Source organism: Callithrix jacchus, chromosome 14 (assembly GCF_049354715.1).
Source record: "Callithrix jacchus isolate 240 chromosome 14, calJac240_pri, whole genome shotgun sequence".
Classification (NCBI taxonomy): domain Eukaryota; kingdom Metazoa; phylum Chordata; class Mammalia; order Primates; family Cebidae; genus Callithrix; species Callithrix jacchus.
Window position 1 is genome coordinate 46,590,373 of NC_133515.1, and position 27,674 is coordinate 46,618,046.

A 27,674-nucleotide genomic window follows, 5' to 3' on the forward strand; every position below is an offset into this window, starting at 1 on the left:
TAGTTGTTGTGTAGCTCCTTATAGATCCCTGAATATATCAAGATACTTCATGTTTTTTTGTCTTCATAATTGTGTGTTAGTTTCCTATGAATATTGTGATGAATTACCACAAACTTGGAGTCTTAAGTAGCAGCAATCTATTCTCTCACAGTTTTGGAAACCAGAAGTCCAAAGTCAACATCTATATAGGTTTACTCTCACTCTGGAGGCTTTAGGGGAGAATCCATTCCATGTCTCTTCTGGCTTTTGGTGGCCGCTCTCATTCTTTGGTTCATGGCCATGTTAGTCCATTCTCTGCTTCCAAGCCCACATTGCCTTCTTCTCTTCTGTCAGTGTCAAATATTCCTCTGCCTTCCTCTTACAGAACACATGTGATTACATTTATGGCCCACCCAGATAATCTAGGGTAATCTCCTTATCTAAAGATTCTTAACTTAATCACATCTGTAAAACCCTTTTTCCATATGAGAGAACATTTATGAGTTCTAGAGATTAGGACTTGGATATCTTTTGGGGGGTTCATTACTCAGCCTAACATCCCCATGCTATTTCCTTAGTTTGGGGCATTCTGTCCACTTTTTGTTATCTAGTCAGTACATCTCAGACTATCGATGATGAAGGATCATTTAACAAGTTAAATTCAAATTTGTCACAGACTGATAATTTTTCAAAATCACATGCTTGCACCTTGCAGTCATACCAAATTAGTCTTATAATTTCCAAACTCTTACTCCTCTCCCACATCAAACCCATAACCAACACTTTGCATACTGCCACTAGTGCACAGTCCACACTTTGAGCAATACCAATCTATATGACACCTACTCATCTTTTCCAGGAATCTTTTCTGGCTCATTATTTCTGACTTGAGTTTAATGGCCCTGCCCATGTTCTCGTTGTTCCTAAGAGTCTTTATTTTTCCTTCACTTTCTAGTTCTTAATTATTTGCTTGATCCTCGATTCTTAAGCCCCTTAAGTGTTAAAAATCGTGCTCTGGTAGATTTTGAGCCTAGCATGGATCTTGATATATAGTAGACACCTAATGAGTTTTTATGGAATAAATGATTGATATATACATGGATTCTTAAGGTTGCATCCAAAAATGAACAGAGAAAAGAATTATTTGGGGGGAAAATGTAAGAAAAGGATGACACTGACGAAACTGAAGGAACCCTAGGATGGTGTAGTAGATTACAAAAATGTTCACAAAATTTCCCATCAAGAAGAAAAATTTATTTCCTTACCCTTTAAATCTGGGCTGGCCTAGAGATTTGCTTTGACCAATAGAATTGTAATATCCAAGTGAGTTAGAAGGACTGTGACACACACTGAGTTTCAAATTAAGAGTCCTATTAATTAGCTGGTGACAGAGAGATGGCTAATGCTTAAAGTTCTCTTGGTCCTGAGGAAGGGTCTTGATTTCCCTTTATATCTTGATTTAGATAGAGAAGAGGGAGCCTAGCTGAAGTGGAATTTTACAGAAACAGAACAGGCAAGTTAGCTAGTAACCAAGGGGGAGGTGGCTCCCGGGATTGTTGGTTACCAAGGGTATTTCCAGATAATCCCCAAGGGGGGTTTAAAGAGAGTTATACATAATAGCAAGTGTGCTTGCCAAGCAGGATGTAGTTACATTAGTTATATGCTAGGATAAGCACAGAGTTAGCGTGACATAAGCACAGCTTCAATGTGGCCCAGTTATGCACCCAAAGGGACTGTGGTAGGAAGGGGGAAGCTAAGTTGGAGTTTACAGCTTAGATGGAGTTAGTGATGCTAGCCCAGGGTAGGTTATTACAGAATGTGGCAGAAATTATAACTGACACTTGGAACTAGGCTTTCCAAGGTTTTATAGCTTTTGTTATTCTCTGCCAACATATGAACAAGGCTGGCTTAGCTTCCTGGAGAATGACAGACCTTCAGAGGAGGCACCATCCATTGGCTATTAAGGAATCTTTTGGAGCCCCTAAATATATGAGTAAGTCCAGTCAAGGACAGTTGAGTCCAGATCACTCAAGTAAAACCACCTGAATGAGCCCAATGCAAATTGATAATACACAGAATCATGGGCTATTTAAAATGGTGGTTGTTTTAAGCCGCTAATGATGGTGGTTTGTTATACAGCAAAAGCTGACTGATCCAGAGAGGAATCAAAATGGGACACAAAAGTTAATCAACAATTGTCTTCTCCTAAAGCAGAATAGAGATGGGTTAAAACTGTGACAGGGAGGACTAGAATCAGATACTACAGAGTACTTTTCCTTTGCAGACTGTGAAACATTAAAAGACAGATAGCAAAAGGAAGAAACATAGATGTAATTTGCATTTCTGGCCATAAAACAAAAAAAGGCACTAACAGATCCACGTGGAGCTTAAATCCAAGACCTGTGGTCCATATTAGAAGCAGAGTCAACAGGCAAGTTGGTGATTGTGAAGTTCAGCACAACTGAATTTAAAAAATGACAAGAAGTTTTCTTGAGATTTGCAAGCATCGCTGAAAAGAGAGGAAGAAAGCAGTTGAAGATTTCAGCTTTAGATTTTCATAACTTGAAGTTGTGCTTCTCCCTCCTCATGGCTCATTTGGTCTACCTTTTATTCATCCCTTCTACAAATGTTTACTCTTTCCCTCTCCTGCACTGGGCTCAGGGATAGGTACTGAATAACTTGATGGTGAATAGGGCAGACACAAGACCTCACAGATCTTACAGTTTGGAAAGGAAAACAACCTAATAGACAACTATTACACTTGGAAACTTAGGCTTTTTTGCTTTTTTCAGATGCATCAAACATACCTCTCTGCTTTTGTGATTCCCACCTACATGTGTAGCCAACCTCCATCAAGCCCCAGCATCTGTGTCTTTCAGCATAACACTTATATCACTTCAGGACTGGTCTGAAATCAGCTGTTTGAAATCACGCATCACTAAGTTATTGATGTGGATCATGATGCATCAGGGAAAGTGGAGTCAGAGGTGTGAGAAAAGAAGCAACACATCTGGTGGAGGTTTTATGGGCTTACAGGTGAGCCTGTTCGTGCCAGCCTGCAGTGAAGAATTTTAACTTCTGCTATAAAACATCTGAGGCCTACAGATCACAAATCAGATATATTGCATCCAACGTTAAAAACATCTCGTAATTTACCGCAGTAAATCAATCAATGTTTTCCTAGAAATATTGGAACTGAAACAAGAGTTGAGTGAAAACAGAAAAATCTCTAGAGGTTTAGTTGGCTTAAAGGTATTTCTTGAAATATTGAATCCCAGAGGCTAGAAAACTGTATTAGAGATATCCTTGAAAGATGCTTTTTCCAAGTGATGGAAAAGTGGCTTCCAGAAAGTTGTTTATTACTTGGTAGAAGGAAACAGTTAGTTAGGTTACAGGAGGACAGTCGGCTCTCAGTTGCCCAGGGCCAGTTATTCCAAAACTGTGCTTTGATCCCTGTGTCCATTCTTCATACATTGGAACTGCCATCCAAAGGATTGCTGAGGAAGATGGAGAACATGTAACTCAAAATTAACAGCATGCTAAAAATTGGCAGCATGTTAGCTATACTTGTTCTTTAGAGAGCTATATGAGAGAGTGGCTTCATCTGTCTGATATAGTGGTCCTTAATACTTGTGGGTTTTATTTATTCCACTATATTTGTCCATATTCACAGGAGTAGGTAATCCAGGGGAGGCAACCAGAATACAGATTTCCATTGCCAATATTTTCGCTTCTATTTTTAAATTTTTAGCATAACCATTTGTCTGCCAAAAAAGAAAAAGGAAAGTTCCCAGAAGGGTCCAGCAGAAAGACCATGGAACTGGTGGCTAGGAAAGAGGTTTCTGTTCTGGGCTCAGAGATCATCTAACTTTTTAATTCTCTGGTTCTTTATTGTAAAAATGGACATGAAATAGTGCATTCTAGTCCTTGTGGTGATGAGGAGGGAGTTAACACTAATAACAGGGAAAAGAGATGCTTTAAAAAGTTAAAAGCACTGTGTAAATATAATATCTAAAATTTGAAACTTCTAATATTATACCCTTTGGAAACCTCTCCTACAGCAGCTCTCAGTTCTGGTCCAGGGACTAGAAGAGGTTGAGAGAGTGACCATGCGCCCTTCTTCTCCATGTGTGAAGATGCCTCCCCCTCACTGCAAAACCTCTTGTTTTGGCATCAGTTCTCAGCAGCTCACCCTTCCTAGGTAGGTAGCTGTCCACTGCCATCTCCTAAGAAATCCTGATTGGCTTAGTTTCCTTATTCACAGGCATGGTATTAAACCTGGGGATTATAATTTCTTCCAAGTTACAGTTGTTAGTTTGCACACAGCCACAGTTCAGGATTTGAAATCTTAAGATCTTTCTATTAAATGTCACCACTGTCTCAATCCCAAAATTATAGAGGCACTTTAAAAATAAATAAATAAATGAAAGGACATTGTTGGGAATTTGAGCCCTTGAATTCCCCTAAAATTATTCTCCTTTGGTGAGAAAACCCCTACCGATATTACATCTTGTTCTATTCTTTAAACTATAAGGGAAAACACGTGCAAATCCATATATATGCATACCAGAACCAGGAAATGCTCTGTTACCAAAATTCAAAACTAGATGGAGATCAAAAAACTACTTAATGGGTATTATGCTTATTACCTGGATGATGAAATAATCTGACACCAAACCCCTGTGACACACAATTGACTTATATAACAAACATGCACATGTACCCTGAACCTAAAACGTAAGTTAAAAAATTAAAAAATTACTCAGAGCAGAAAAAAAATCAAAACGGATTCTACCCACCTACTTCATTAAATGCATGCATACATAGAGACATCATTTATTTCTTAATGGCCCTAAGTGAAGTACACTGTGGTTTTTGAAAACAGAATGCTAATATGGATGCCAGAGTGTGAGAAGCCACAGAGTATAAGGGAAAACCTCTTGGATCCAGGGCCAGGAAGCCTCTGCTACAAACATGCATGTGACCAAAGTAAACTGCTTAATCCTCTGGACTTGAGTAAAGGAGAGACTGAGTTCAGTAATATTTATGAGAATTCTTCCAACTGTAGTATTGGATTTTGATACTGAAAGGAATTCTAGTGTATTGCATTCTTTGGGTTTCTCCATCTTGTTTAGGGTCTAGGATGACTTCTTTCTTTCTTCTTTTTTTCTCTCCTCTATCCTTCCTTCCTTCTTTCCTTCATTCCTTCCTTTCTTCCTCCCTTCCTTCTTTCCTTCCTTCCCCATCCCTTCCTCCCTCCCTCCATCCCTTCCTTTCATCTTTCCTTCCTCCCTCCCTCCCTCTCTCTCCCTCCCTTCCTTCCTTTTCCTTCCTTCCTTCCTTCCTTCCTTCCTTCCTTCCTTCCTTCCTTCCTTCCTTCCTTTCTTCCTCCCTTCCTTCTTTCCTTCCTTCCCCATCCCTTCCTCCCTCCCTCCATCCCTTCCTTTCATCTTTCCTTCCTCCCTCCCTCCCTCTCTCTCCCTCCCTTCCTTCCTTTTCCTTCCTTCCTTCCTTCCCTCCTTCCTTCCTTCCTTCCTTCCTTCCTTCCTTCCTTCCTTCCTTCCTTCCTCCCTCCCTCCCTCCCTCCCTCCCTTCCTTTCCTTCCGTCCTTCCTGCCATCATTTCCTGAGTGCCTGAGATGTGCCTGGCACTTGCTAGGAGTGGTGATACAGCAGTCCCTGAGCTTATGCAGCTTATATTAGTGAACTCAGAGACTAAACAATGAGTCCATCAACATCTGTGAAGACTTAGCAAGTTCTCTGCCAGCATGGCTCCAGTTGTCTTGTAAATCTGAAGGAGGTAGGCCATATAACAAAAGGCCGAGACAGATCCCTGCCTGGCATTTTAGCCTCCAATTTATGTTGTCAGCCAGGAGAAAGTTAAGTTTAGAGGCTGGAGTCTGGAAGGCAAAGGGCAAGGCATACTCTAATGGGTAACCATCATGCAATTCTTTGGTCTCATGGTCTCTTTTATAATCTCTATTAGAGGGGCAGATTGGGAGATCAGGCATCCTGACCCAGTCACAGAGCAGGAGGAGCCACATTTCCTGCTTGTCAGGGGAGTGCATCTCCCTCCCCTCCCCTCCCCTCCCCTCCTCTCAACCACAAAGTTCTATGTGATTACAGATGATGAACCAGAGAGACTACTTGTATTTTGAATGGCTGCAGAGTATGAACATTTCCTTATAAAAAGAGCCTTTGTCCCTTTTATCGATATTTAAGAGGGTGAAGATAAGATGATTCTGGATCTGGTATGGAGAAAGCTCCCCCAAAATTGGTCTGAAACTTGTGATAATCATTTGCCAAATGAAACTGGTCCAGACACCATCCAGCACCTCCAAGAGTCCTTACAACGCTGCTCATTTGGGTAAGATGAGTCAGTATCACACAGCTTCACTTGTCACACAAAGGAAGGGAGAGTTATAAAGATCAGATGGAGGCTCCCATCCTCACTTCATAATCCAGTTGGACATGCTAGTGAAGGAAGGGCTTCTGGAAGGGCTACATGAGTTGGCAGAGGTCAGCAGCTCAGCATAGCACTTGACATAAAATGAGCATGTTGCAAATGGCAGGAATTAAAAGATATAATATAGGTTGTAGACATGTTCCTCCTTCATTTTATGTCACAAAATGTGCTTAAGTGATTGCTTAAACGTTAAAACATGCTGGAAATAAATGCACTTAGGCTTTATTTTCTTTCCTTTTTCTTTAGTAGAAACTATATATTTATTTCATTTTAGGTCCTAGTCAAGTACTCATACCTCAACGTATCATTGCTTCTTCCTCTTGTTATGGGGTTAGAAATTTGTGTAAGGCAATGAGGATTTTCCAGTTATTAAAATTCTTCGGGAGAGAGAAAACTTTAGCCTCTTTAGGCCAGCACCTAATGAGACAGTTGGGAAGAGCAAACCAAATAATTTTGGAAAGCAATCTTTGACTACAATCCTGATCCAAGAGGATCAGAAGAGTTATCTATTGCGAGACGGCCATGTGTCTCAATTTAACAATAGTATGCATTCTCGCCTGATTTTTCGCTTAAGTCATATAATACCCCTGCAAGCAAATGAGATTATGTCCATTTTCATACATGAGGAAACCTAACCTTGTGCTTCTTAGGTTAGGTGTTAGAATTTATACAGGTCTGTCTAATTTCAAAGCAAAATTTCTTTTCCTTACTGCCAAAGATGGGGAGAAGAGTGGAAAATAAGAAAAGAAGTTAGGTTAGAATGGGAAGGTTCCTAAGACAAAACTGGCTTCTTAGCATTTGTTTAGGACAAGCATTAGAATCAACAAACAAACAATAGCAACAAAACAGGAGAATATTCTGTCTTGGCCTGCTTAGGTTGCTATATTAAAATACCAGACATTGGGTGGCTTGAACAATTGACATTTATATTCTCACAGTTCTCGTGGAGAGAGGTCAGAAAACAGAATGCTAGTGTGGCAGGTTTCTGGCGAGGCCTGTCTTCCTGGCTTGCAGACACTAGATCTCTGGTGTCTTTTCTTATAAAGATACTAATCCTATCACATCAGAGCCCCACCCTTATGACCTAATTTAGCCTTCATTACCTTCTTAGAGGTGCTGTCTGCTAATACAGTGACACTGGGAATTAGGGCTTCAACATAAAGATTTTGTAGGGACACAATTCAGTCCATAATTATGCTTCTCTCTGAGTTAAAGCTTGTCTATGTCTACCTTATTTTTGTTTTCTATGCTTAAACCCCATTATAAAATGCTACTATGCTTAAAATCGTGTTATAAAACTCAACTTATTCAGGATGGAATAATGAATGAATAAAAGCACTTGGAGGTCCCTTCTTTCCAAGAGATTATAAAAATTGATGCTAAAGTATAATACGAGTAAAGAAAAGAACTTTCAGTGACTTAATTTCTTTAAAAAAGTTCTAAGAGTTTTCATTAGATAACTTCCATGATAGCTAGTTTCATCTAGAATAAGGTTTCTTAAAGTTTCTCAAAAGCGACACTATTGAAACGATGGGCTAAATAATTGCTTTTTTTGTGAGGGTTACACCGTTCATTATAGGATGTTCAGCAGCATCCCTGGCTTCGGCCAACGAGATGCCTGTAGTACCCTGTGCCTCTCCCACCACCACCCCGTCTTGGCCTCAATCATAATGATAAAAATTGTTTCCAGACATTGCCAAATATCCCTGACAGGATAGGGATGTGACAAAGTCATTTGATCTAGATTCTAGATTGTAGACCACAAAGTATTATGGATCTTAGAGAAGCTTCTAACTTCAAAACAGAATCTGTTTCAATATCATTGGGATGTATAATCCCTTGATTCTTCCCTTTTCTCCATTTTTAAATTTATTTTATTTTATTTTTTTGCCTCTGTTGCCAGGCTGGAGTGCAGTGTTGTGATTTCAGTTCACTGCAACCTCCACCACCCGGAGGATTCAAGTGATTCTCCTGCTTCAGCCTCCCGAGTAGCTGGGACTACAGGCATGCACCACCACACCAAGCTAATTTTTGTATTTTTAATAGAGACCGGGTTTCATCATGATGGCCGGGATGGTCTCGATCTCCTGACTTCGTGATCCACCCACCTCGGCCTCCCAAAGTGCTGGGATTACAGGCATGAGCCACCGCACGTGACCCCTTTTCTCTCTCTTAACCAGGTCTGTGCCTCATGTATACTCACAGATTTCCTACTCTGCCCCCATTTCCTTTAGCCACTTGTCCTTCTGCTGTTTCTATCTTATCAGAAGTGTCCATTCTCTGCTCCTGATACCAGATAGGTAAAGGCTAATTGAGTAGGAAACAACTTTGACAACTTTAATACACTTCTTGGTTCTGCTGCCAAGGTATTCTCTCAAGTTTCAGCTAAGCAGTGGCCAGAAATTTGCCTCTCAAATTTCTAGTGGACCCCCACTCTCATATCCTATCATGAGACAAAGCTTGTCTACATCTTTACTTCAAAGATCAAGACTTTTTGGTCTGACTGCTGTTAACATCTGTCTTCCTCTACAGACCTTCAATTTCTTTATTTGCTCTGAAGGAAAGTCCATTCTGTTGAGGGCACTCTTGGTCTTCCCTATTATTACCTTTTTCTTGCTTTGCTCCCCTCCTCATGTTTCCTTGTTTCCCCTTGCATCTTAATCTCTTATTCTCCTTGTCTTCTGTTTCTGAAAACTTACTTAAGTTTTCTTTTACCTTAAATTAAAAAACAAAAAAATCCTTTCCCTAAGCCAGTGGTTCACAATTAGGAAAGATTTTACATTCCAGTGGACATTTGGCAACATCCGGACACATTTTTTGTTTTTCACTGCTGAGGGCAAGAGTGTTACTGGCATCTTGCGGGTAGAAATCAGGGGTGTTGTAAAACATCCTGTTTAAAATCATAGGCCCTTCCCTTCCCCCAACCCCAACAAAGACTTATCTGCTCCAGATATCAACAATTTCTGAGGTTGAAAGTGCTCAACCCTGTAATTCCTTGGAGATGCTACATCACCTCTGCTCTTTCTTTTACTTTTTAACTTCTTGGAAGAATCGTGCACACCTGCAACTCTACTTGCTTATGCTCAATCACATTCACTTACTCCTTAATCCATTGCAATCTAACTTCCTTCCATAGGTCACCCAACCATCAGATCAAGCAACCCCAGTTCAATCTTTAGCTTGATATTACCTTCTCAGCCTGTAGCTTGAGAAATCGGGGAAGATCAGAGGATCATGCATCCCAATAAGGTTGAAGTAAATGGTCTATTTTGGAAATGAGAAGTCTTCCAAGATCCACAATACTTTATGGTTTGGAATCTAGACCCTAGATCAGTAGTTCTTAAATAAATTTGCTCCCCCTCTACCCCTGTCTGGGAACATGTGTTAATGTCTTGAGAGAATTTTTAATGGCATGATTCAAGTAGGGGGCACTACTGGCATCTAGTGGGTAGAAACCAGGGATGCTGCTCAATATCCTTCCATTTTCTTTCTTCTGATTGATCTCTCAGCATCTCTCCTTGGCTCTACCCTGTCTTCATGCTCCTCCAACCTGACAGGTGTTTCCATTAACTCTGTGGTCTCTTTTTCCTTCTCCTCTTTGTTTTATCTACCCTCCTGGTTTGTAAACTTGGTGAAAACATTTTAATCATACCAGGCACCTGGGATGCTTTTCAGGGTTCCTTGCACAAAGGATAACTCAGAAAATATTTGTGTGCTTGAATCAGTATTTGCAACATATATGTCTATGTAGAAAACAAAACAAAGCAAACTGCCCTCCAATTTCATGAAAATTCTAGAGTGAAATTTGGAGCTTTTATGTATCATGTGGCGCATCTTATCTACACTGTTATGCCATGGCAAAATAGGTCCATGGTAAGCCAAGAGAAAAAGGAGTCCAGAATTTGAGTGGAGTTCCTGACACTCTTGCCGAGGAGCTGGTTGGACTCAGGAAACCCTGTATCAATCTTGGGCATATTTCCTCATGCATAAAACAAAGGAGCTAGAGCGGATGAGCTGCAAGATCATTTCCAATTCCAAAGTTCTGTGATCCTAAATAGAAAACCAACAAAGTTGAATCACTAGGAAAATTTTTATAATTCAGCAAGTTTTTCAGTAAAATGACATTCTAAAGTTGGTCTAATCAATTAATATCTATTTGTATTTTGATGGGTCAAACATGCCGTGTTTAAACATATGTGTATATATGGGATACATACAGAGACAACATTATGTATTTGCAAAATATATGTGTATATATATATCTATGCGTATTTGTTGTGCAAGCATCATGTAAATCCTGTAAAACCAGGCTTTATTTTTAAATCAAATGTTCCAGTGCAGTTCTAAGTAAGAGAAGTTGATCATAAAAGCATAGATTCAGCCTTAACAATTGTGTCAAAGATAATGACAATGTAATGAGGGAATTTAAGCAACAATCGCAAATGATGTGTATTTTTCCCCCACCAAGAACATGTTAAATTAACCAGTAAGCCTTGGAGCCATGCATACCTGATGATTATTTTATGTTATCTTGTGTTTTAAAAAAATGGTTCCAAAGTACTAGATTTACAGCACTGCGGAATCCCACACTGTTGCAATGCTGTCTTCAATTCAGCCACTTCATATTGAAATTTCACACGCAATAATTGGCTGACCTTCACAGCTATGGCAGAAACTAATTAAAGCTGTAAGGCTGTGCTAGCAATGCTTTTGTGTGAAATGTGAAGTTTGGTGATAATGAAATATGGGGTGCAGATGTTATTGTCTTAGATAGACTGTGCCCTTGGTTCACACTAATGAAGAACAGCAATTATTAAACAAAAAGTATTTTTTACTCATTATTTTGTGTTGTGAACATAGAAGTACAAACACAGCACCATCTCTTCTACCAGCTTCTCCCAAAACTAATTTTATGGAACTTTACCAGCTGACTTATGTGTCATTAGATATCCAGTTTTCACTTTCTCCCTCTACTGCTCTTAGACCTTTGGGAGCCTTAAGCAAGGACCTGGATGGGTTCAGAGAGCAAAGGGTAAAGGGCATGCTAAAACTGGTCACCCATAAAGATTTTTAGACAGCTGGAGAATTAAATAAATGAAGCTTTTTGGGAATAACTTCACACAGCAAACAGAGATGTTGGTAGAAATATGATGCCCTACACACTGTTGTCGGATCATAGGCAAAGGTCACTGCTGCTCTTGAGGTGCAAGTAGAGAAATAAAGCAGGCCCGGGCTCTGTTTCTTGGTTGTTTGGAGTCTGGGTTCCTATGAATAGGTCAGAGTGACTTGCAGGACTTCCACTGGGTTAAATATAACAAATCACAGATTTGCAACAATTTAAGAAAAACACTAAAAAGGCACATTGCATTTCCAAGTGTTCACTTTCCACGGACAAATGATCTAACCTGATTCTCTTTAGTCCTCTTCTCATTGACTCTATTTTAAAATTTAACTTAATTTTTTTTTTCCTCATTGACTTTGGGCTATTCAGTTCTTATTAACAGGTATAGGTGGGAGAGACATGAGTTAAACCTAAATTGTCTAATTTCCCTATTTGGGGAAGGAGATTGAAATGACTACATTTAACTATTACTTATGTAATTTTCTCTGTCATTCATACTCGATATCATGATCATACAGGTAGCTACTGCATTCGGCTACTGCATCAAGGCCTTGCCCAAGAGATGTCAGCTACTAAAATGCAGCAATGATGAAGACGAGAAGCAGCAGACGCAGCAGTAGGTAGATGGGCATTAACTGGATCATGTTACTTCAGACTAGGCAGGGAAACAAAGGCTTGGGAGAAAGAGGATTCCTGGTCATGGAAATGTCATGTAGGGGGACGTTTGCCATAGAGGTTAGACGTGGGACCTTTGGGCTCCATTTTTTCAATGGTTATGCCAGTTGTCAATATACCTAGTCTTTGAGTAACAGGATACTTAGTGGGACTATGACTGAATTTGAGGAGTAATTAATATAGCTAATGATGGTTACAATGACTGTTGCCATTCTGTGTCTCTTTATTTTGGGGAATGGGTAAGAACATCTCCCCTTGTATGAAGGATAGCTTTACATTGTTAGGTGAAAACAGAGATTTGCATAGTTATTGTAAAGAAGTTCAGTTGCACACAGATGGGTGCACTTAGAAGCTCAGTGACCAAAGGGGTGGACTATGTCAGTTATTAGGCTATTGCCTCTCACTTCCAAATCTACGCTTCCTTGCCCTGCTTTTGATAGTGGGACATTTCTCCCTTGCCAGCTTGCACAATGTTACATTTTTTTTCAGTAGAGGGCACTAGAGGGACACTGCAGGAGGAAAGGGCTGTTCTTTCTGGTTTCTGAGTGTTTTCTGGTTACTTCTGTAGTATAAAGTGGCCAGGATTCACGGGACACCAGTGGGGCTCAGAGGCAGCACCTTTCATCAGCATCTCCCCCTTAGCAGCTTTTCCCCAGAAACACAGAGGACAACTTATTAGATGTTCCACTATTATGGGAAACCGGCCTGCCATTCAGTGAGCTATGAATGATCAAGTCCTCTCCAAGGGAGACTGGATCTCACTGAGACCTTGAAGGAGGCAGGGCTTCATTGAGTCCTCTGCTTCAACCCAAGAGGTAGTGGCTGCTCCCTCTCTGTATTGTTTCTATAATCTTACCTCCAGTAGGTAAGAATTACCTACACCTAAAATGGTAATCCGCTCGGGTAGTTAGTAATCCTTTTTCACTAAGCTTTCCGTGTTCAAATTGCTGCGTGGCTTCTGTCTCCTGATTGGAACCTGGTTGATTCAGTGACCCTCCCATCTTCAATTCAATGACTTAAAAAAGAAGCAAATGAATTTATTTATTATCATGACTGATTTAGTTAAATATAAAAGGTGTGCTAGGAAAGAAGGTATTGGTAATAGAAAAATGACAGAATACAATGAAAGTAATTGTCAGTTTTTAGAAGAGGTAGACATGAATTAAAATATTACAACCCTATATAATTTTCAGTGTAAATAACAATGAAAGAATGAACCAAAACTCTTAAGTTTACCCTATAAAAATAAAGCAGTAAATTAGAACGACTGAAAATGTAGAAAACACAAAAATGTGGACACATTGTTTCATGTTAAAATGTACAGAGTACCCACTTAGAGATGACAAAAGGCCTCTAATGTTAAATCCTTTGTGCCAAAACATGAAACATCTGCTTTGGAATAGTCCTGGCCTACAGTGTAGAAGGAAACATTAGATCGTCTCAGTCTCAGGAACTGGTTTCACTCCTATTACCTTTCATCTAGAATGCATCTCCAATTCACTTACTTGAGGCAGACTCCATAGTGCTGCTAATTGTATAGAAGCAAGATCCTGAACACTTCCCTCTCTTTACACCATTGTCATTTTCACCAGGAAATCTACCATTACACAAAATATGACCAAGTATGGAGTTGATACAGTTAAATAGAACAGTAAAGGGACCTAGCTGGAACATTAATGAGAGTCAAGGCACAGCGATGGAAGCCAGCTCTTCCCCAAGGAGAGAAATTGCCCCCTTAGGATATCAAAACATATTTCTCCTCAGGCTGCTTGGCACGTGGACCTATCAATACCAGGCATAGAGCAGTGTGCAGGTAGAGACCACCCATGGGAATGGCATCAGGGGACAGCAATTCAGACAAAAACAAAAGGGTAATAACTTGTTCGGTGAGAAATAAATAAGTTACAATGCTCCTGACCAGGTGTCTGGTCTGATGCTTCTATGCTAGGAGTGCCCCTTTGGCTTAGAAAATATAATGTCAAACTTCTTTTCAAGCCAGAGCCCTGGGGACAACTAAAACGGGGTTGCTTCGGAGAACTGCTTTTTAACCAGAGGCCGAGCCAAGTGCTGCTAGTAAAACATCAGATGGTCTTTGTGGTGGTTTCTTTCAGACTGGGCTGGCTTCTGGCTGATGGGTCTTTGGTGTCTGCCTGTTTTTAGCAAAATTTTCTTTTCTGTTTTTTCTTTTTAGAGATGGGATCTCACTCTGAAGCCATGCTGGAGAGCAGTGGCATGATCATAGTTCACTGCAGCCTCGAGCGAAATTTTAATTTGAGGAACTGTTTGTGGTAGAATACCTGTTTGCCTCTATGAAGAAGCAAATGTCGTTTTCAGCCAGAAATAGAGCATGATAGTGATGGTGAATCTGGTTTTTGTGAGTGTCTCAAGTTACTAATGAAGGGGAATTCGTACTCCTTTTACTCCTATTAGGTGCATGAGTAAATTGCTACTCTACTCAACTAGTGCTATAAGGTGTACTGCTAGCAGTCTCACTAAATTAGTAGTTCCTAAACAAGGGGTGCTTTTGGGCTACACCTTGCTTCTGGATATTCTGATTGAGTGGGCTTGTGGTGGGGAATAGGCATCTGTATTTTGATGCCAGGTAGATTTGATGCAGTGATTTCAGGGACTACTATTTGGTAACAATACACTTAATCACAGATTCTTCAAAGGCCACGGTGACCCAATGTAGTAAAAGTTGAAAGAGGAAAAATGGATGCTCTTTGGAGCTTTACTACAAGTTAGAATGAGACTTAGAAATTTGCAGAGGTTTTTGTTAAGCTAGCAAAAATAAAGATGAAAGAGTTTAAATCAGATATGGTATGACTAGCAGAGTTTTGATATATCTGGAACAGTATGAGTTCAGTATCCCAGCACCATAGTATACATCTTCAGGATATACATTCTTATTGCATCCTCTGTAAATAACACCCTTTGGAGCACGTGCTCAATAGGCAAAGGATCAGAAGCGCCATTGATACAGTTTAGCGTACATACTTCATCATCATGGTCTCTGGGTCAGGAGAGGGGACCAATACTGACCAGAGGTGATCTATGACTTAATGGGTAGGTGGCAAAGATGCCAAGGCTGATGAAGAATTTGGAGAATGTTCTGACCACATAACTCTGAAGTTTGAAGCAGAAGAGCCAATATTATTCTTAGTGCCAAGTCAAGAAGAGCCTGATTATGGAATGTTCTGGGAGACTGGCTTTTATTTCTCTATAGTGTGAATTGACTTATGTTAATTTATTTACACTCTTTTGTTAGAGACCCACTAAAAACAATAGGGTAAATTTCAAAGATAGGAGACTGATATCAAGGTATACAGTCCATAGCCATGTAGCAAGACAAAGATTATTGGTCTGTGTAAGAATCACACACATGACATTGACACCCTAGCACCACTCTCTAAAAAGCCATCCTATATGACAGTCAAGCTGATCCATGCAAAGTATTTGTTTACTTATTATAAGGATAATATATATTCATGTAGACTCACATGAACATAATAAAACCCATCGTCTACATCAAGAATATGAACAATTCTGTTGTACTTATGCATCCCGAATCTCTGGCAGGCAGTCTTCAGCAGTTTAAACATCTTATACTAAATTAATTAGGTTTCCTCAGTCATGTTCTTTATATCTAGGTCAAAGTGAAGCAGGATATTTCCCTGACCCATTCAGGGGACTCACGAGACAGGTGTCTCTTTTACTCAGCCCACCTCTCTCAACTCCTTGCAGGAGGGAGTGTGTGAGTGAGTGTGGCAGGAACTGGAGTGCAGGAGCACTGGAACCAGCCAGCTGCTTTGGTGCCCAAGGGATCAAACTCCACTCACATGGATCCACTGCATTCCACCCCTTGTGGGAGGGAGTGCACAGGTGAGTAGGTGCAGGAGCTGGAGCGTGTGCTTTTGGGTACCTGCAGGAGGAAATTCTGTGTGGGCCCTGCAGCAGCATCTAGGTGGGGATGCCTGCAACCCCAGAGGGCATGTTGCAGGTGCTCTTTTAGCTCTGCTATTTCTAGATGGCTTAAGTGTTAACAGTTCTATAGGCCCTCTGCCTTTTCACATGAGGTGGCTGCTTTCCACCAGCAAAATCAAAAAGCCAGTGTGACAGCCTTTTGTATTTGTACTCATGGCTCCCTAGCTCTTGTCCAGCATCCAGGAAAAATGAGGTTGCAGGAACAAATTGAAGAATGGTAGATGCAGGAGATTTTATTGCTGATGAAAGTGGCTCTCAGCAGGAAGGGAGGCTGAAAAGGGGACAAGGTGGGTAGGTAATCTCCCCCTGAAGTCTGGCTGTCTCCGACCAGATTTTTCTCCAAAGTTACGCCATCAAGTTGTCCCTCTGAAATCAATCCACTTCTCTCTGACATCTAGCCATAGTCCTTATGTCCAGCTGCTTTTTCTCCTCTCTGCTGGCTGAGTCTGAGGTCTTATAGGCACAGGATAGGGGGTGGGGTGGGCCATGGATATTTTAGGAAAAGGCAACATTCAAGTGGGAAAACAGGGATAGAAATTCTCACTTTGGGCCTGGCTTTCAGACTTTTCGGCTTGAAGGTGGAGTTTTGTTGGGGACCTGCCCTTTTCTGCCTAGAATGTCTCTGCCCCCTGCCTCTATTATTCTATCTAAAGGTCATTTCCATATTCAATTAAAGCACAGTATTACTGCTTGTTAATACATGTGTGTTTGGATGCATCTCAGGCCAAATATAGTTTCCAAATCAAAAGAACCAAGAACTAGTAGAAAGCTGATTATTAGATTTCCTTGATTCAAAGATATCATCATTTGCAAGAAATACTTTCAATTGTTTTCAAGGAAACAAAAAATAAAAGCCCAAGCATTAAATGTATACATCGTTTGTAAGAAATGTCTTGATCAGAAATGCTAAAACGTAAAAACAAACCGAAAATCCCCAAAAACAGGTATCTTAAAGCTGAACAAAGAGCAGGCTACTACACAGGGATTCTTCCAATGCTTTAATATTGAGTCATAGAAAAGATAGGGTGTTTTGGGGTGCAAGGTGATGTCTTTCATGAAGTTCAAGAAATCCTACAAATCATTCATACTGATAATTTATTTATTTATTTATTTTGAGATGAAGTTTCTCTGTAACCCATGCTGGGCGCAGTGGCATGATCTCAGCTCACTACAACCTCTGCCTCCTGGATTCAAATGATTCTCCTGCCTCAGCCTCCTGAGCAGCTGGAATTACAGGCACATACCACTGCACCTAGCTAATTTTTTGTAAAGACAGGGTTTCATCATGTCGGCCAGGCTGGTCTTGAACTCCCTACCTCAGGTAATCTGCCTGCCTTGGCCTCCCAAAGTGCTAGGATTACAGGCATGAACCACCACGTCCAGCCAGTATATTTAATTTTTACAAGAAAATCATCCAGAGAATTATTTAAAATATACATGTCAAAGGGAGGTCTTATCTTGATTTTATATATTTTTATTGGAGATGGACATTTTTCTATGCAAATTTGCAAGATCTGTAAGTGCACTTAGAGGAGTCTGTGCATACAGAATAAAGGTCTCTTAGGAAAAACTTTATCATGAGAAGGAAGATCACCAAAGCACAGAAGAGCTATCAAACACATCAGGCATGCGAGAGAAAAGATAGCCTCCAGTCCAACCTGTATGGACAGGAACTCAAGTTCTAAAAAGAAGGGATTATCAGTAAATTATAGTAAAACAAAAATAAAGTCAGAAGGATCTCTTTTTGTGGCAAGTCTATAGAAATATAGTTATGTAAGAGAGGGTAACAAGAGGGCTAGAAGATATGACAAGGTTAAAGGACATTCAAGTGTTAAATACCTGGGCTCAAGCGACAAACAGTAGGCTAACCTGCAACTCAATGAAACAAGAAACTGGGGAGGACCACACACAACACTGGTATCACGGACAGCCACAAAGACAGGATGCTCTTGGAGGGCATCAATATCACTACCTTGGTATTACTGAGATCTTTGATGGCACCTATAGTGGAGGCTCAGCAGTGATTCCACACCACTCAAAGACAGCTGAGGAGACATTTTCAGAGAGAATGAAAGCAGGAAGGGAGGCTATGATGGTTAATATTATATGTCCAACCTGATTAGGGTAAGGGATACCCAGAGGGCTGGTAGCACATTAATTTTGGGTGTGTCTGAGAAGGTGCTTATGAAGAGATTAGCGTTTGAATCAGTAATGAATGAGTAAGGACAATGCACTCACACAGGTGAGCAAGCATCATCCAATCCACTGGGGGTCAAATAGAGCAAAAAGGTGGAAGAAGGGTACATTATTTCTCTTTTTGAGTTGGAACATTCATCTCCTACCCTTGGGCATCAAGTTCCTGGTTCTGTGGCCTTCGGAGTCTGAAACTTACACCAGTGGCTCCCCTGGTTCTGAAGCCTTTGGACTCAGACTGAATTATACTGCTGGCTTCCTGAGTCTTCAGCTTGCAGACAGCAGATTGTGGGACTTTTTAGCCTGTGTAATTGCATGAGCTAATTCCCGTAATTGTGTCTATCTATCATCTATCTATCGATCTATCGATCTATCTATCTATCTATCATCTATCTATCTATCTATCTATCTCTATCTATCTAATCTATCTATCTCTCTGAGACAGTGAGGTGGGAAGGACTTCCTGGCAAAACTCCAACCTGCCTATGCACTGGGAGGAGTGTGCACTGGGGTGAAGCCACAGGAGTTTTCACTATTTGCAGCAGGTAGGAGCTTGGCTCCTCCTCTTTCTGTGTGGTAGCTGGGATTCAAGCTGAGAGGCAGTAAGCCCAAGGGCAGGAAGCACTCTAGCTTTGCTAAAGTATCTGTTTCCCCCTTTTTATGTTTTTAAACAAAAAAATCCCATTTTTTTCCACTCTTCGAATTGTCTACGAGCCTAAATATTTGTGGCTGTATGACAATGACTACGTGTTTAGTTAAGGAAAAGTCCTGCAATCTTTATCTACATCTATATCTATATTTATAATCTATGTATATGTATATATAGGAATATATGTATAATTATATATTTTTCATATATATATGTATCTTCTATTCATTCTATTTATATTGCATGGAGAACCTTTTCTAATACAGAAGAAAATGTTAGGTGTCATATTTTAACCAATAGTACATGTCAGACACCCACAGGACCCTTCTCAAAATTGTGTGAGGGGGGAAAGAGGGGGATAAGGGACATGCCATTAACATAAAACTAGATTTCTTTCACTTCTAGGTGGGGATATAGCTTACAAAACTTACATATTTTGACTTAATTTTATCAGAAAATCTATTAAGAAAACCCCAGATAATGCTTATAAGAGTATAGGAAGAACATAGTGCACATTCTGAATGAACTACCATTTTAATAGCTTACACTAAATAATTTCATGTAATCAGTACTCTATATTTTAAAGAAACACACAGAATATAATACATTATTCAGCTATTGAATATAGATGATTTAGTCCTGAATATTGTAAAAATATGTTATTTTCCTATTGCCTGTATTATTAATCAAGCAAATTAAGTCAGTTAAGTGATACCAAATAAAATGTGCCAATTTATTATACACATGAGTTTTAAAATTATAAATTAAATTCTATGTGGTAATTATATTTCCAAAATGTACATGTACATGTTTATGTCTTGAAGACATACTGCTTAGTAGGATTTCTTAATGGTATTTCTTTTTGTTGTTATGATTCAAAAGATACCTCAATAAAGTGATTAAACCACTTGGAAAATCATGTGCATACACACTTATTTATACAGTACATTTTTCCCTTTAAATGAGATACAACATTAATAATTCACATCTTGAAAGACAGTAACATGCATGTGTCTCAGACTGCATTTTCTTCTCCCTTTCTCTCTGGCATTTATGGTAATTTTAAAATAAGTTGGCTATAAAAAGCAAGGAAAACCTGCCTGAGTAAATGTGTTTATAAAATAAAATAAAATAAACACATTTACTCAGGCAGGTTTTCCTTGCTTTTTATGTAGTATCTGAAGTGATAGTTTAAGGAAGAAACTCGCTAAAATCTCAACAGGGACAGCTCATAATTTTCCAGCAGGTTGGTGAGGTCTGAGATGACCTCACCTGGCAGTTATATCCTTGCAATTGCTGACACCTGTATGTTGCATGGAGCATCAGGTGGCCACGAAAGATAAGGAGTATGGAAAGAAAGCATTTTTACTTCTTCTTAATTATTTTACAGCAAATGTGTGTTTGCCCATGGATTATGCTGTGAAATTGTTTGGCCCACAAATGAGTCAGTAAAGATGAAAATTGTATGGGAATTAAAGTCATGGTGAGGGAACAAAGGGCTCATGTCCCTGACTGGCTAACACAGACATACAAATCATGTTTTGTTTTTGTGTGTGTTTGAAGTTAAGTAAGCACAATGAGGCAAACCTTCTAATTTTATGTAAACTCAAAATACGCAAGAAATTATATTTATGAATCTTGACAGTGAAGTAACAAATTTATACTTAAAATTTATACATAAAACCCAAAAGCATTTTGCAAAATTGCTATTCAAAGACTGGAATGCATTTCTGATGGGGGAAAATATGTGGGGGGATATTTTTATGAAAATTATTTAGAAGCATCTATGTCCAGTCTTTAGATTACAGTACTGCAGGATCTAGAAAGGCCATTTTAATTGTAATGTTCATATTCTGTCACCTTTCTGTCTCTTTTTATTTTCTTGAGTAGAATGCCAATCTATTGACCTTAACTTCCGCTGAATGTAATCTATGTATTTTGATTCTTGCCTGGAAGGCAACTGAAGCAAAGGCTTGAGGATTTAAGAAACAGAGCTCGAAAGCATTTCTTCTTTCCTAAGAATTAGAAAATAGAAGTTACGTCTTTCAAAATATCCCAGTTTATTAAAGAGCTAAACATACACCTTGTTTCTACGCAGTCTCTGTACTCAGACCAGGGTGTTCAGATTGTTTCCGCTAGGGATGCTTCAACCTTGGTGTCAATAGCAACTTTTATTGCATTGACTACCTTGATTCTAAAAGTCTGATTAGATCAAGTAACTACTGAGATGTAGGCACAATGCAGTCCGTACTTAGACACGTCCTCATGAAATCGAACTTTGGAAGTTTGCTAATGTTGCCAAATTTAATTCTGAGTATTTTAGATATGTTGACAAAATTTATTGTTGGCAAACTTATAGCTAAAAATCCTAGGAATGATGGAAGATGTCAAGATTGTTGGTGGGTGGAAGTATTTTTCAAGATATGATGCTTGATATGTCTCTGAGTTTTGTGTGTTCCACTAAACACACACCTGAATGTCAGTGCCCATGCATTTGCCCACAAAGAGAAGGCTTTTTTAGTGATGGGACCATGTTTGTACATGGAACAGCTTGTAACCTTGCTTGGGCTCTATTTTTCAGTTTCCAGACCTACTGACTGCCTTCATTAGCTTATCTAATACTTCATAGCTGAAATTCACAGATCCTCTTTCTTCAAATAAATTGATCGTCTGAAAGTCAAGTAACAGTATCTCCAGAAAGCTCTATTGTAAAGCTGAATTTTGTAATTGACACCAATAACATCAGAGCATTAAATCTCCCGTATTTTTTATAGTGGATAAGCTAGTCTGCTTGTAAATATATTCAAGGATAGCATGTAGGTGGCAGAAGAGTTATGCTACAACTTTAACAGCTAATAAATCTTTATTTAAAAAGGGGACCTCTAAAATTTAATTAGGCATATGAAACCAGAGATTATTCTGAGGATAAAAATATGCCAATTCTCACAAGAAAATACATCTGCCTTGTGGAAAATTTTCAATTTAAAATTTACTCTTCTGTTACTTTGTCAATAGAAAGGCTGTCTGGCAGAAAAGCAAATATCTAATTATTAAAAAAAAAGATATAGGTTGACAGGAGACCTTGGCACACCCTAAAGCAGAGGGTATATGAACTCTGCATGTGTTATTTAGCTAATTTAGGTCAACACCTCTTCTTTCTTTTCCTCTCTTCCTCCTTCCTGGGTCATGGAGAGTTAGTCAAGGACCCATGGTAGATTCAGCCATATACAAGAATAGACATGGCAGTCAGTTAACCTGTAATTGGAGGATTTCAATGCAGTGTTCCTTCACCACTCTTAATCTAAGTGTCTCCTTTGCTCACATCACCAAGTATGGCTACAATAAAGGAATAATCCTGCTCCCAAAATATACAGCTTATATATCTAAATAGCAATGAGCTCTTGAACCCTCTCTAGGTTGCAGATGTATTAGTACCTAAAATCTCTCCTGGTTAAAATGCCGACTACAAGGACTGGTTACATTCTAATTCCAGATGCTCTAACTTGAGTTAGTGTCTTCCCTTGATTTCCTTCTTGGAAGAAGGGTGGTGGTACATCATACAATTTTTACTACCTGGGGGAAAAAAAGGAATAAGCTTTAAATATTGCTTGTATTCTCTTAGCAAATTTTCTATTTCCATATAGAAGTATAGAATTTGGTAGGCATTGTGAAGGAAGATATTTAAGGCACAGTGTCTACTCTTATGGACTTGATCTAGTTCAGAAGATAAGACATACTTGAATCATACAGAAACATTTCAATTGCATAAGGTATAACCCAAAACAAGAAGTAAGTATGCATGTAGGACTAGGACAAATAACTCCAGGATTTTTTTCCATGGGCCAGCCCAGTGCTTGAGCCTGTAAAGCTGTTTTTGTTGTTTGTTTGCTTTTCATTTCACAGGAGTCCTTTATCTCATAACAAGATAATATATTTTAGCAAAATTGGCTTTAGGAATGTAACCTCTGTTTTTAACTTTTGCTGCTAAAAGGTGTGCAAATGAAGCAGAATGAACATCATGAAAATAAAACTAGTTTATGATGGGATGTTTTAGGTTTTTTTTTTTTTTACGACCATTAGATACATCCTGAAGATGTTCTGTTAGTTTGCGTGGTATTTCCTCCAAATCACTTATTTCATATTAAGAAGGTAACATTGACGTTTCTCGGCAAATGTCAACAAGCATCATAAATAATGAATTGAGAATTGTGCTTATATTGCCCAATTAAATCATCCGTTCATCTGGTCACATGCCACTCAGGCCTATTGTGCACTTTTCTTTGTATTTTAAAAGTCATTCTGATATTCAAAAGAAATAAGTAATGTAGATGTTCTCTTTTGTGAAATAATTTAGATCTAGCTTTAAATGACTACATAATCCTATTAATGAAAATAGTTGAAATGGTTATATGAGAAGAAATGCAATCGTTTATCTTTTCCAAAATTGTGCAAGTGGGTAATCCTGCACTGGTGACCTCTGCAATGACTCAGGGACCTTGGGACTATGTCTGAAAGGCAGTGCTGAGTGGATTGGGAATCAGGTACCTAGTTTCATCCTGCTGCCTTGAACTGGCTGGATAGACTTGAGTAACTTTTTGGCTGATATTAGGGGTTTGGACCCGATGACCTTAAGCTTTGTTTCAGCTCTAAAGTCCTACGAGCTAGGCCAACTGAATCAAAAGACTAGAATGCTTAACACAAACTTGGGTCTTGTTTCCATTCATGTGAGAAACTGAACATTTTGTTAGAATACAAATAGTTTTAATCTCCCTGGAACTTACATCAAACTGGAGTCTGCTGTCTCCAAGACCTAGCAATAGGCTTTTAGCCCATTGGGAAATGACAGCAATTTATTGAGAATGTTTAGGGGTTTTTGGAATCATTGCTTGAAGCAGAACAATTTTTATGTAGAAAGTTTTTTTAAGCATACCCCTTCACAAGAGGGGAGAGTTTCATGGTTTTGCTTTCAGGACACTTCAGGAGTTTGTGAAGTTGTCTTTACATCCAGTATCAGTCTTTTCTTTTTTAAAACAGAGTCTCACTTTGTTGCCGAGGCTGGAGTGCAGTGGCATGATCTTGGCTCACTACAACCTCCACCTCCTCGTTCAAGCAATTCTCCTGCCTCAGCCTCCCAAGTAGCTGGGATTACAGGCACCTGCCACCATGCCCGGCTAAATTTTGTATTTTTAGTAAAGACAGGATTTCATCATGTTGGCTAGGCTCTTCTCAAACTCCTGACCTCAGGTGATCTACTCACCTCGGCCTCCCAAAGTGCTGGAATTACAGGTGTGAGTCACTGTGCTCAGCCCAATATCAGTCTGTTTTGACCTACAACTTCCTCTCTGTGAAATGGGTACAATAACTATTTCAACAAGTTGTTCTTAAGATTGCAATACAGTGAAAATCACATTGCATATAGTTATATGCTGACAAATACGCATCATGTTAAATCTTAGTGGCTTCATACAACTACCACATATTGCTCAAGATCATGTAGGCCTGGATTTGGGGCAGGGCTCAGAGGGTCTGCTCCTCTCTGCTCTGTGTGGTGTTGGCTAGAGGTGGAGTGGATCAACGCTTATCATGGATCTCCCTTTCCATATGGTTTTGCATCCTCCAGGGTTTTCCTCTCCCCATGTGGCCTCTCTCTCTCCAGCTGGATGTGCTGAACTCCTTAGCACGGTGGCAGGGCTCCAAGAGCAAAAGCAGGCTTGGGTATGGAGTCCTAGAAAGTCATTTCTGCTACATTCTGTTAGTCAGAGCAAGTCATTAGGCTAGCCAAAGTTCAAGTGATGGGAAAACAGACTTCACCTCTTAAGGAGAGGAATGGCAAAGTCGCTTTGTAACTGGCATGCACTGAGGAAAGCTTGATTCATTGGGGGCTCTTTTAAACCATCAATCATGCCTTGAATAAAGCCTAGCACGCAGTAGGCACTTGATAAATGCATAAAATCTCGTATGTTGCAACTTTTGCCAGCATTCAGTCTTATTAGAGAGGCAGCATGTGTTGACTCTGTGAGCTGAGGAAACTGAGAAGAAAGGTTGTGTTACTGGCTCCAATTTATAGAAATGGATTGATAAGGATTTGATTAGGACTTGAACAGAGGATTTTCAGACTAAGTTCTTTGTTCTTTCTATTACAATTTACTGCTGATATATTGCAAAGAAAATGAAATATGGAAAGTGATCAGTGAATACCATAGCCAAGGAGGCTTATATGGCTGGCTTTGTCAATTTAGAAAACTGTACTTTGTTTATAAGCCAAATGTTGGTTGGAAACAGTGAATGCTATTTTCTTGACTTTAAAAAAAATTTTTTTCTTCAACATTTAATTACATCTGGCATAATTTTACAACCGAGCTCTAGATATATTTATTAATAAATGCTTTCTTGGAAGTATATCCAAATGTTCCTATAATTTCAGCTTCCAGTAAGAAGTCTACAGTGAAAAGAGGTAAAGTTACTGTGGTTGATCTGAAATCTAGGACTGTCATGGTCTCCTGAACTCAATCTCTGTTTATTCTTTTCCCTTTTTCAGTTCAGTATGAAAACAATGACTATGTTTAACAAGAATGCAAAATGAAGAACATAAAAAAAATCAATAGTGTTAAAAATATAGAGTACTCATTGTACAAGCCATTATATCATATTTATATAATACTTAACATCAATATATGAAACTCTTTATGTAAAAGTGTCAGGCAAAGATTTTTATTCTTTGTGTTACAGTTGTTATTATTGCCATTATTTTGATCGAGTCTCTTGTTGAACTCTGAATTCTATTTGAACCTGAAACAGTAATCAAAACTGTAGGCTATTTGATAATCTCCATGAATATGACTAAAAAGTTTTCATGAAAGCCCTATAGACAGAATCCATTGAATTTAGAATAGTTCTCATACCAGTAGAAAGAAGCAGATGTCCCAAACCAAACACACTTGGTTTAATATACTTTTACTTTAGCTTTAATGGACAGATGTTTTGACTATGACATGGCAAGACAAGGATTTGAAATGGTCGATTGAAAAGATTTTGTTCATAAAAGTAATTGCTCTTACATTACAAAGTGAAGGATTTACATGTGGAAAATGTCAGCCTGTTGCAGCATCTCATGATGGATCGTGTTACCACAAGCCATAGAGTTCACTGGAAATAAGCAACTTACTTCTGAGGGGCCCATTTAATAGGCATCACACACAGAATGGCAGGGAATGGAAGCCTCAAATCTAGAGTCATTCTGGTGATGTAGCTGATCCTTGATTATACACTTTCAGGATTATCTGTGACTTTTTTTCCCATCAGAATTTGACTTCTGTCTATATTATTTTATGAGCTAATAGCAATTTCTGCATACCAGACACTATTGGAAGAGCTTTATGAATGTGAATAATCCATTTTATCCTCATAAGAACTCCTAAGAGCAGGTGAGGAAAATGATGGATAGAGAAGTTACATAATGTGCTTAAGATCACACTGCTTGTAAATGGGAAAGACAAAATATCCCAGTCCAGCTCCGGAATGTGTGCTCTGAACTATTTAGACTCTGCTCTTTCTTTTGTTGTTCAACAAGTGGTAGAGGTCATATCTAACTATTCGTGTGTTCAGGAATTTCTTAAATGAGACAGATCTAGGTAAGTGAATCTGTTGTCACAGGACCTCAAATGCTACCTCCCAACTTATCTAGAAGTCAGCTCACCTGCAATCTTATTCCCAAATCTGGAATTCAAAAAGTTCTTCCAGCCCATGAAATAGGCACAAAGCCCTTACATGAATTCCATGCACTTTACCTGCTGGGCTCTAATGCAGACCCTACCTAATGCTTATTTTGACATATAACAGTTGAGGGGGAAAGAGACAAAAAAATTAAAGTACGCACAGTACAAAATTCATGATTATGACTGAATTATTGGGAAAAAGCTAAGGTTCACCAGGCTTTATTTAGAAGACAGGGAAATACACAATATATGTCAAAAGCTCTTTCCTCAGAAATAGTTAAATTTGTAGATTTTCATTGCTCTGTAGGCTAAGCTTCTATAATGAAAGATATCATTTGGGGAATATCCCATTCTCAACAGGGTCAGATAGCAAAGTAAAAGATGCATCGTTGTGGAAAGAACACTGGGTGAATTGGAGACATTCTCTCACTAACTTGCTGATAAATGATCTGAACAGCTCATTCATCCTCTCTGGGTCTTAGACTGTTCACATGCTTCACTCAGAGAGTTATTGTAAGGATTAAATAAAATAATGTATGTGAAAGTACCCAATATGTAGTGTATTCTTGATAAATATTTGTTAAAGAAAAAAGTATCATTGCATTCCAATGTCAAAGATAAATTATTTTTGAATTATGACTTGAACAATATTTGTGTAATTATACACACAGAGGAAAATGGATAAAGGAACAGAAGTGACTGCCTTAGTATTCTTCAATAATTATGTTACCTTCCTTTAGATTTCTTTAGATTTCACCCACTTTTTTTTTTTGTCTTTTCCTCTACTCTGAAGAATGTAACTATTCAAAAAGAGAATCTTGGGTAGAAATAAACCTTCTCTTTGATAAAACCCAGATGCACAAGATGAGATGCATTTCCTGTAGAGATTCAT

The 27,674-nt window shown here is 39.0% G+C and overlaps 1 long non-coding RNA gene across 4 annotated transcripts in view; it reads left to right on the top strand.

The window, feature by feature from the left end:
- LOC128929614 (uncharacterized) overlaps nt 1-27,674 on the top strand; it is a 182,709-nt gene that overhangs the window by 139,917 nt on the left and 15,118 nt on the right. Inside the window, exon 4 of one of the 4 annotated variants that reach the window (XR_008476360.2) lies at nt 4,041-4,640. The exons of 2 other annotated variants lie outside the window; for them this stretch is intronic. This is a non-coding gene — a long non-coding RNA (uncharacterized LOC128929614). Of the gene's footprint in view, nt 1-2,771; nt 3,079-4,040; nt 4,641-27,674 lie in introns of those variants that run through there. One more of the 4 variants, XR_008476361.2, reaches the window with a different exon arrangement.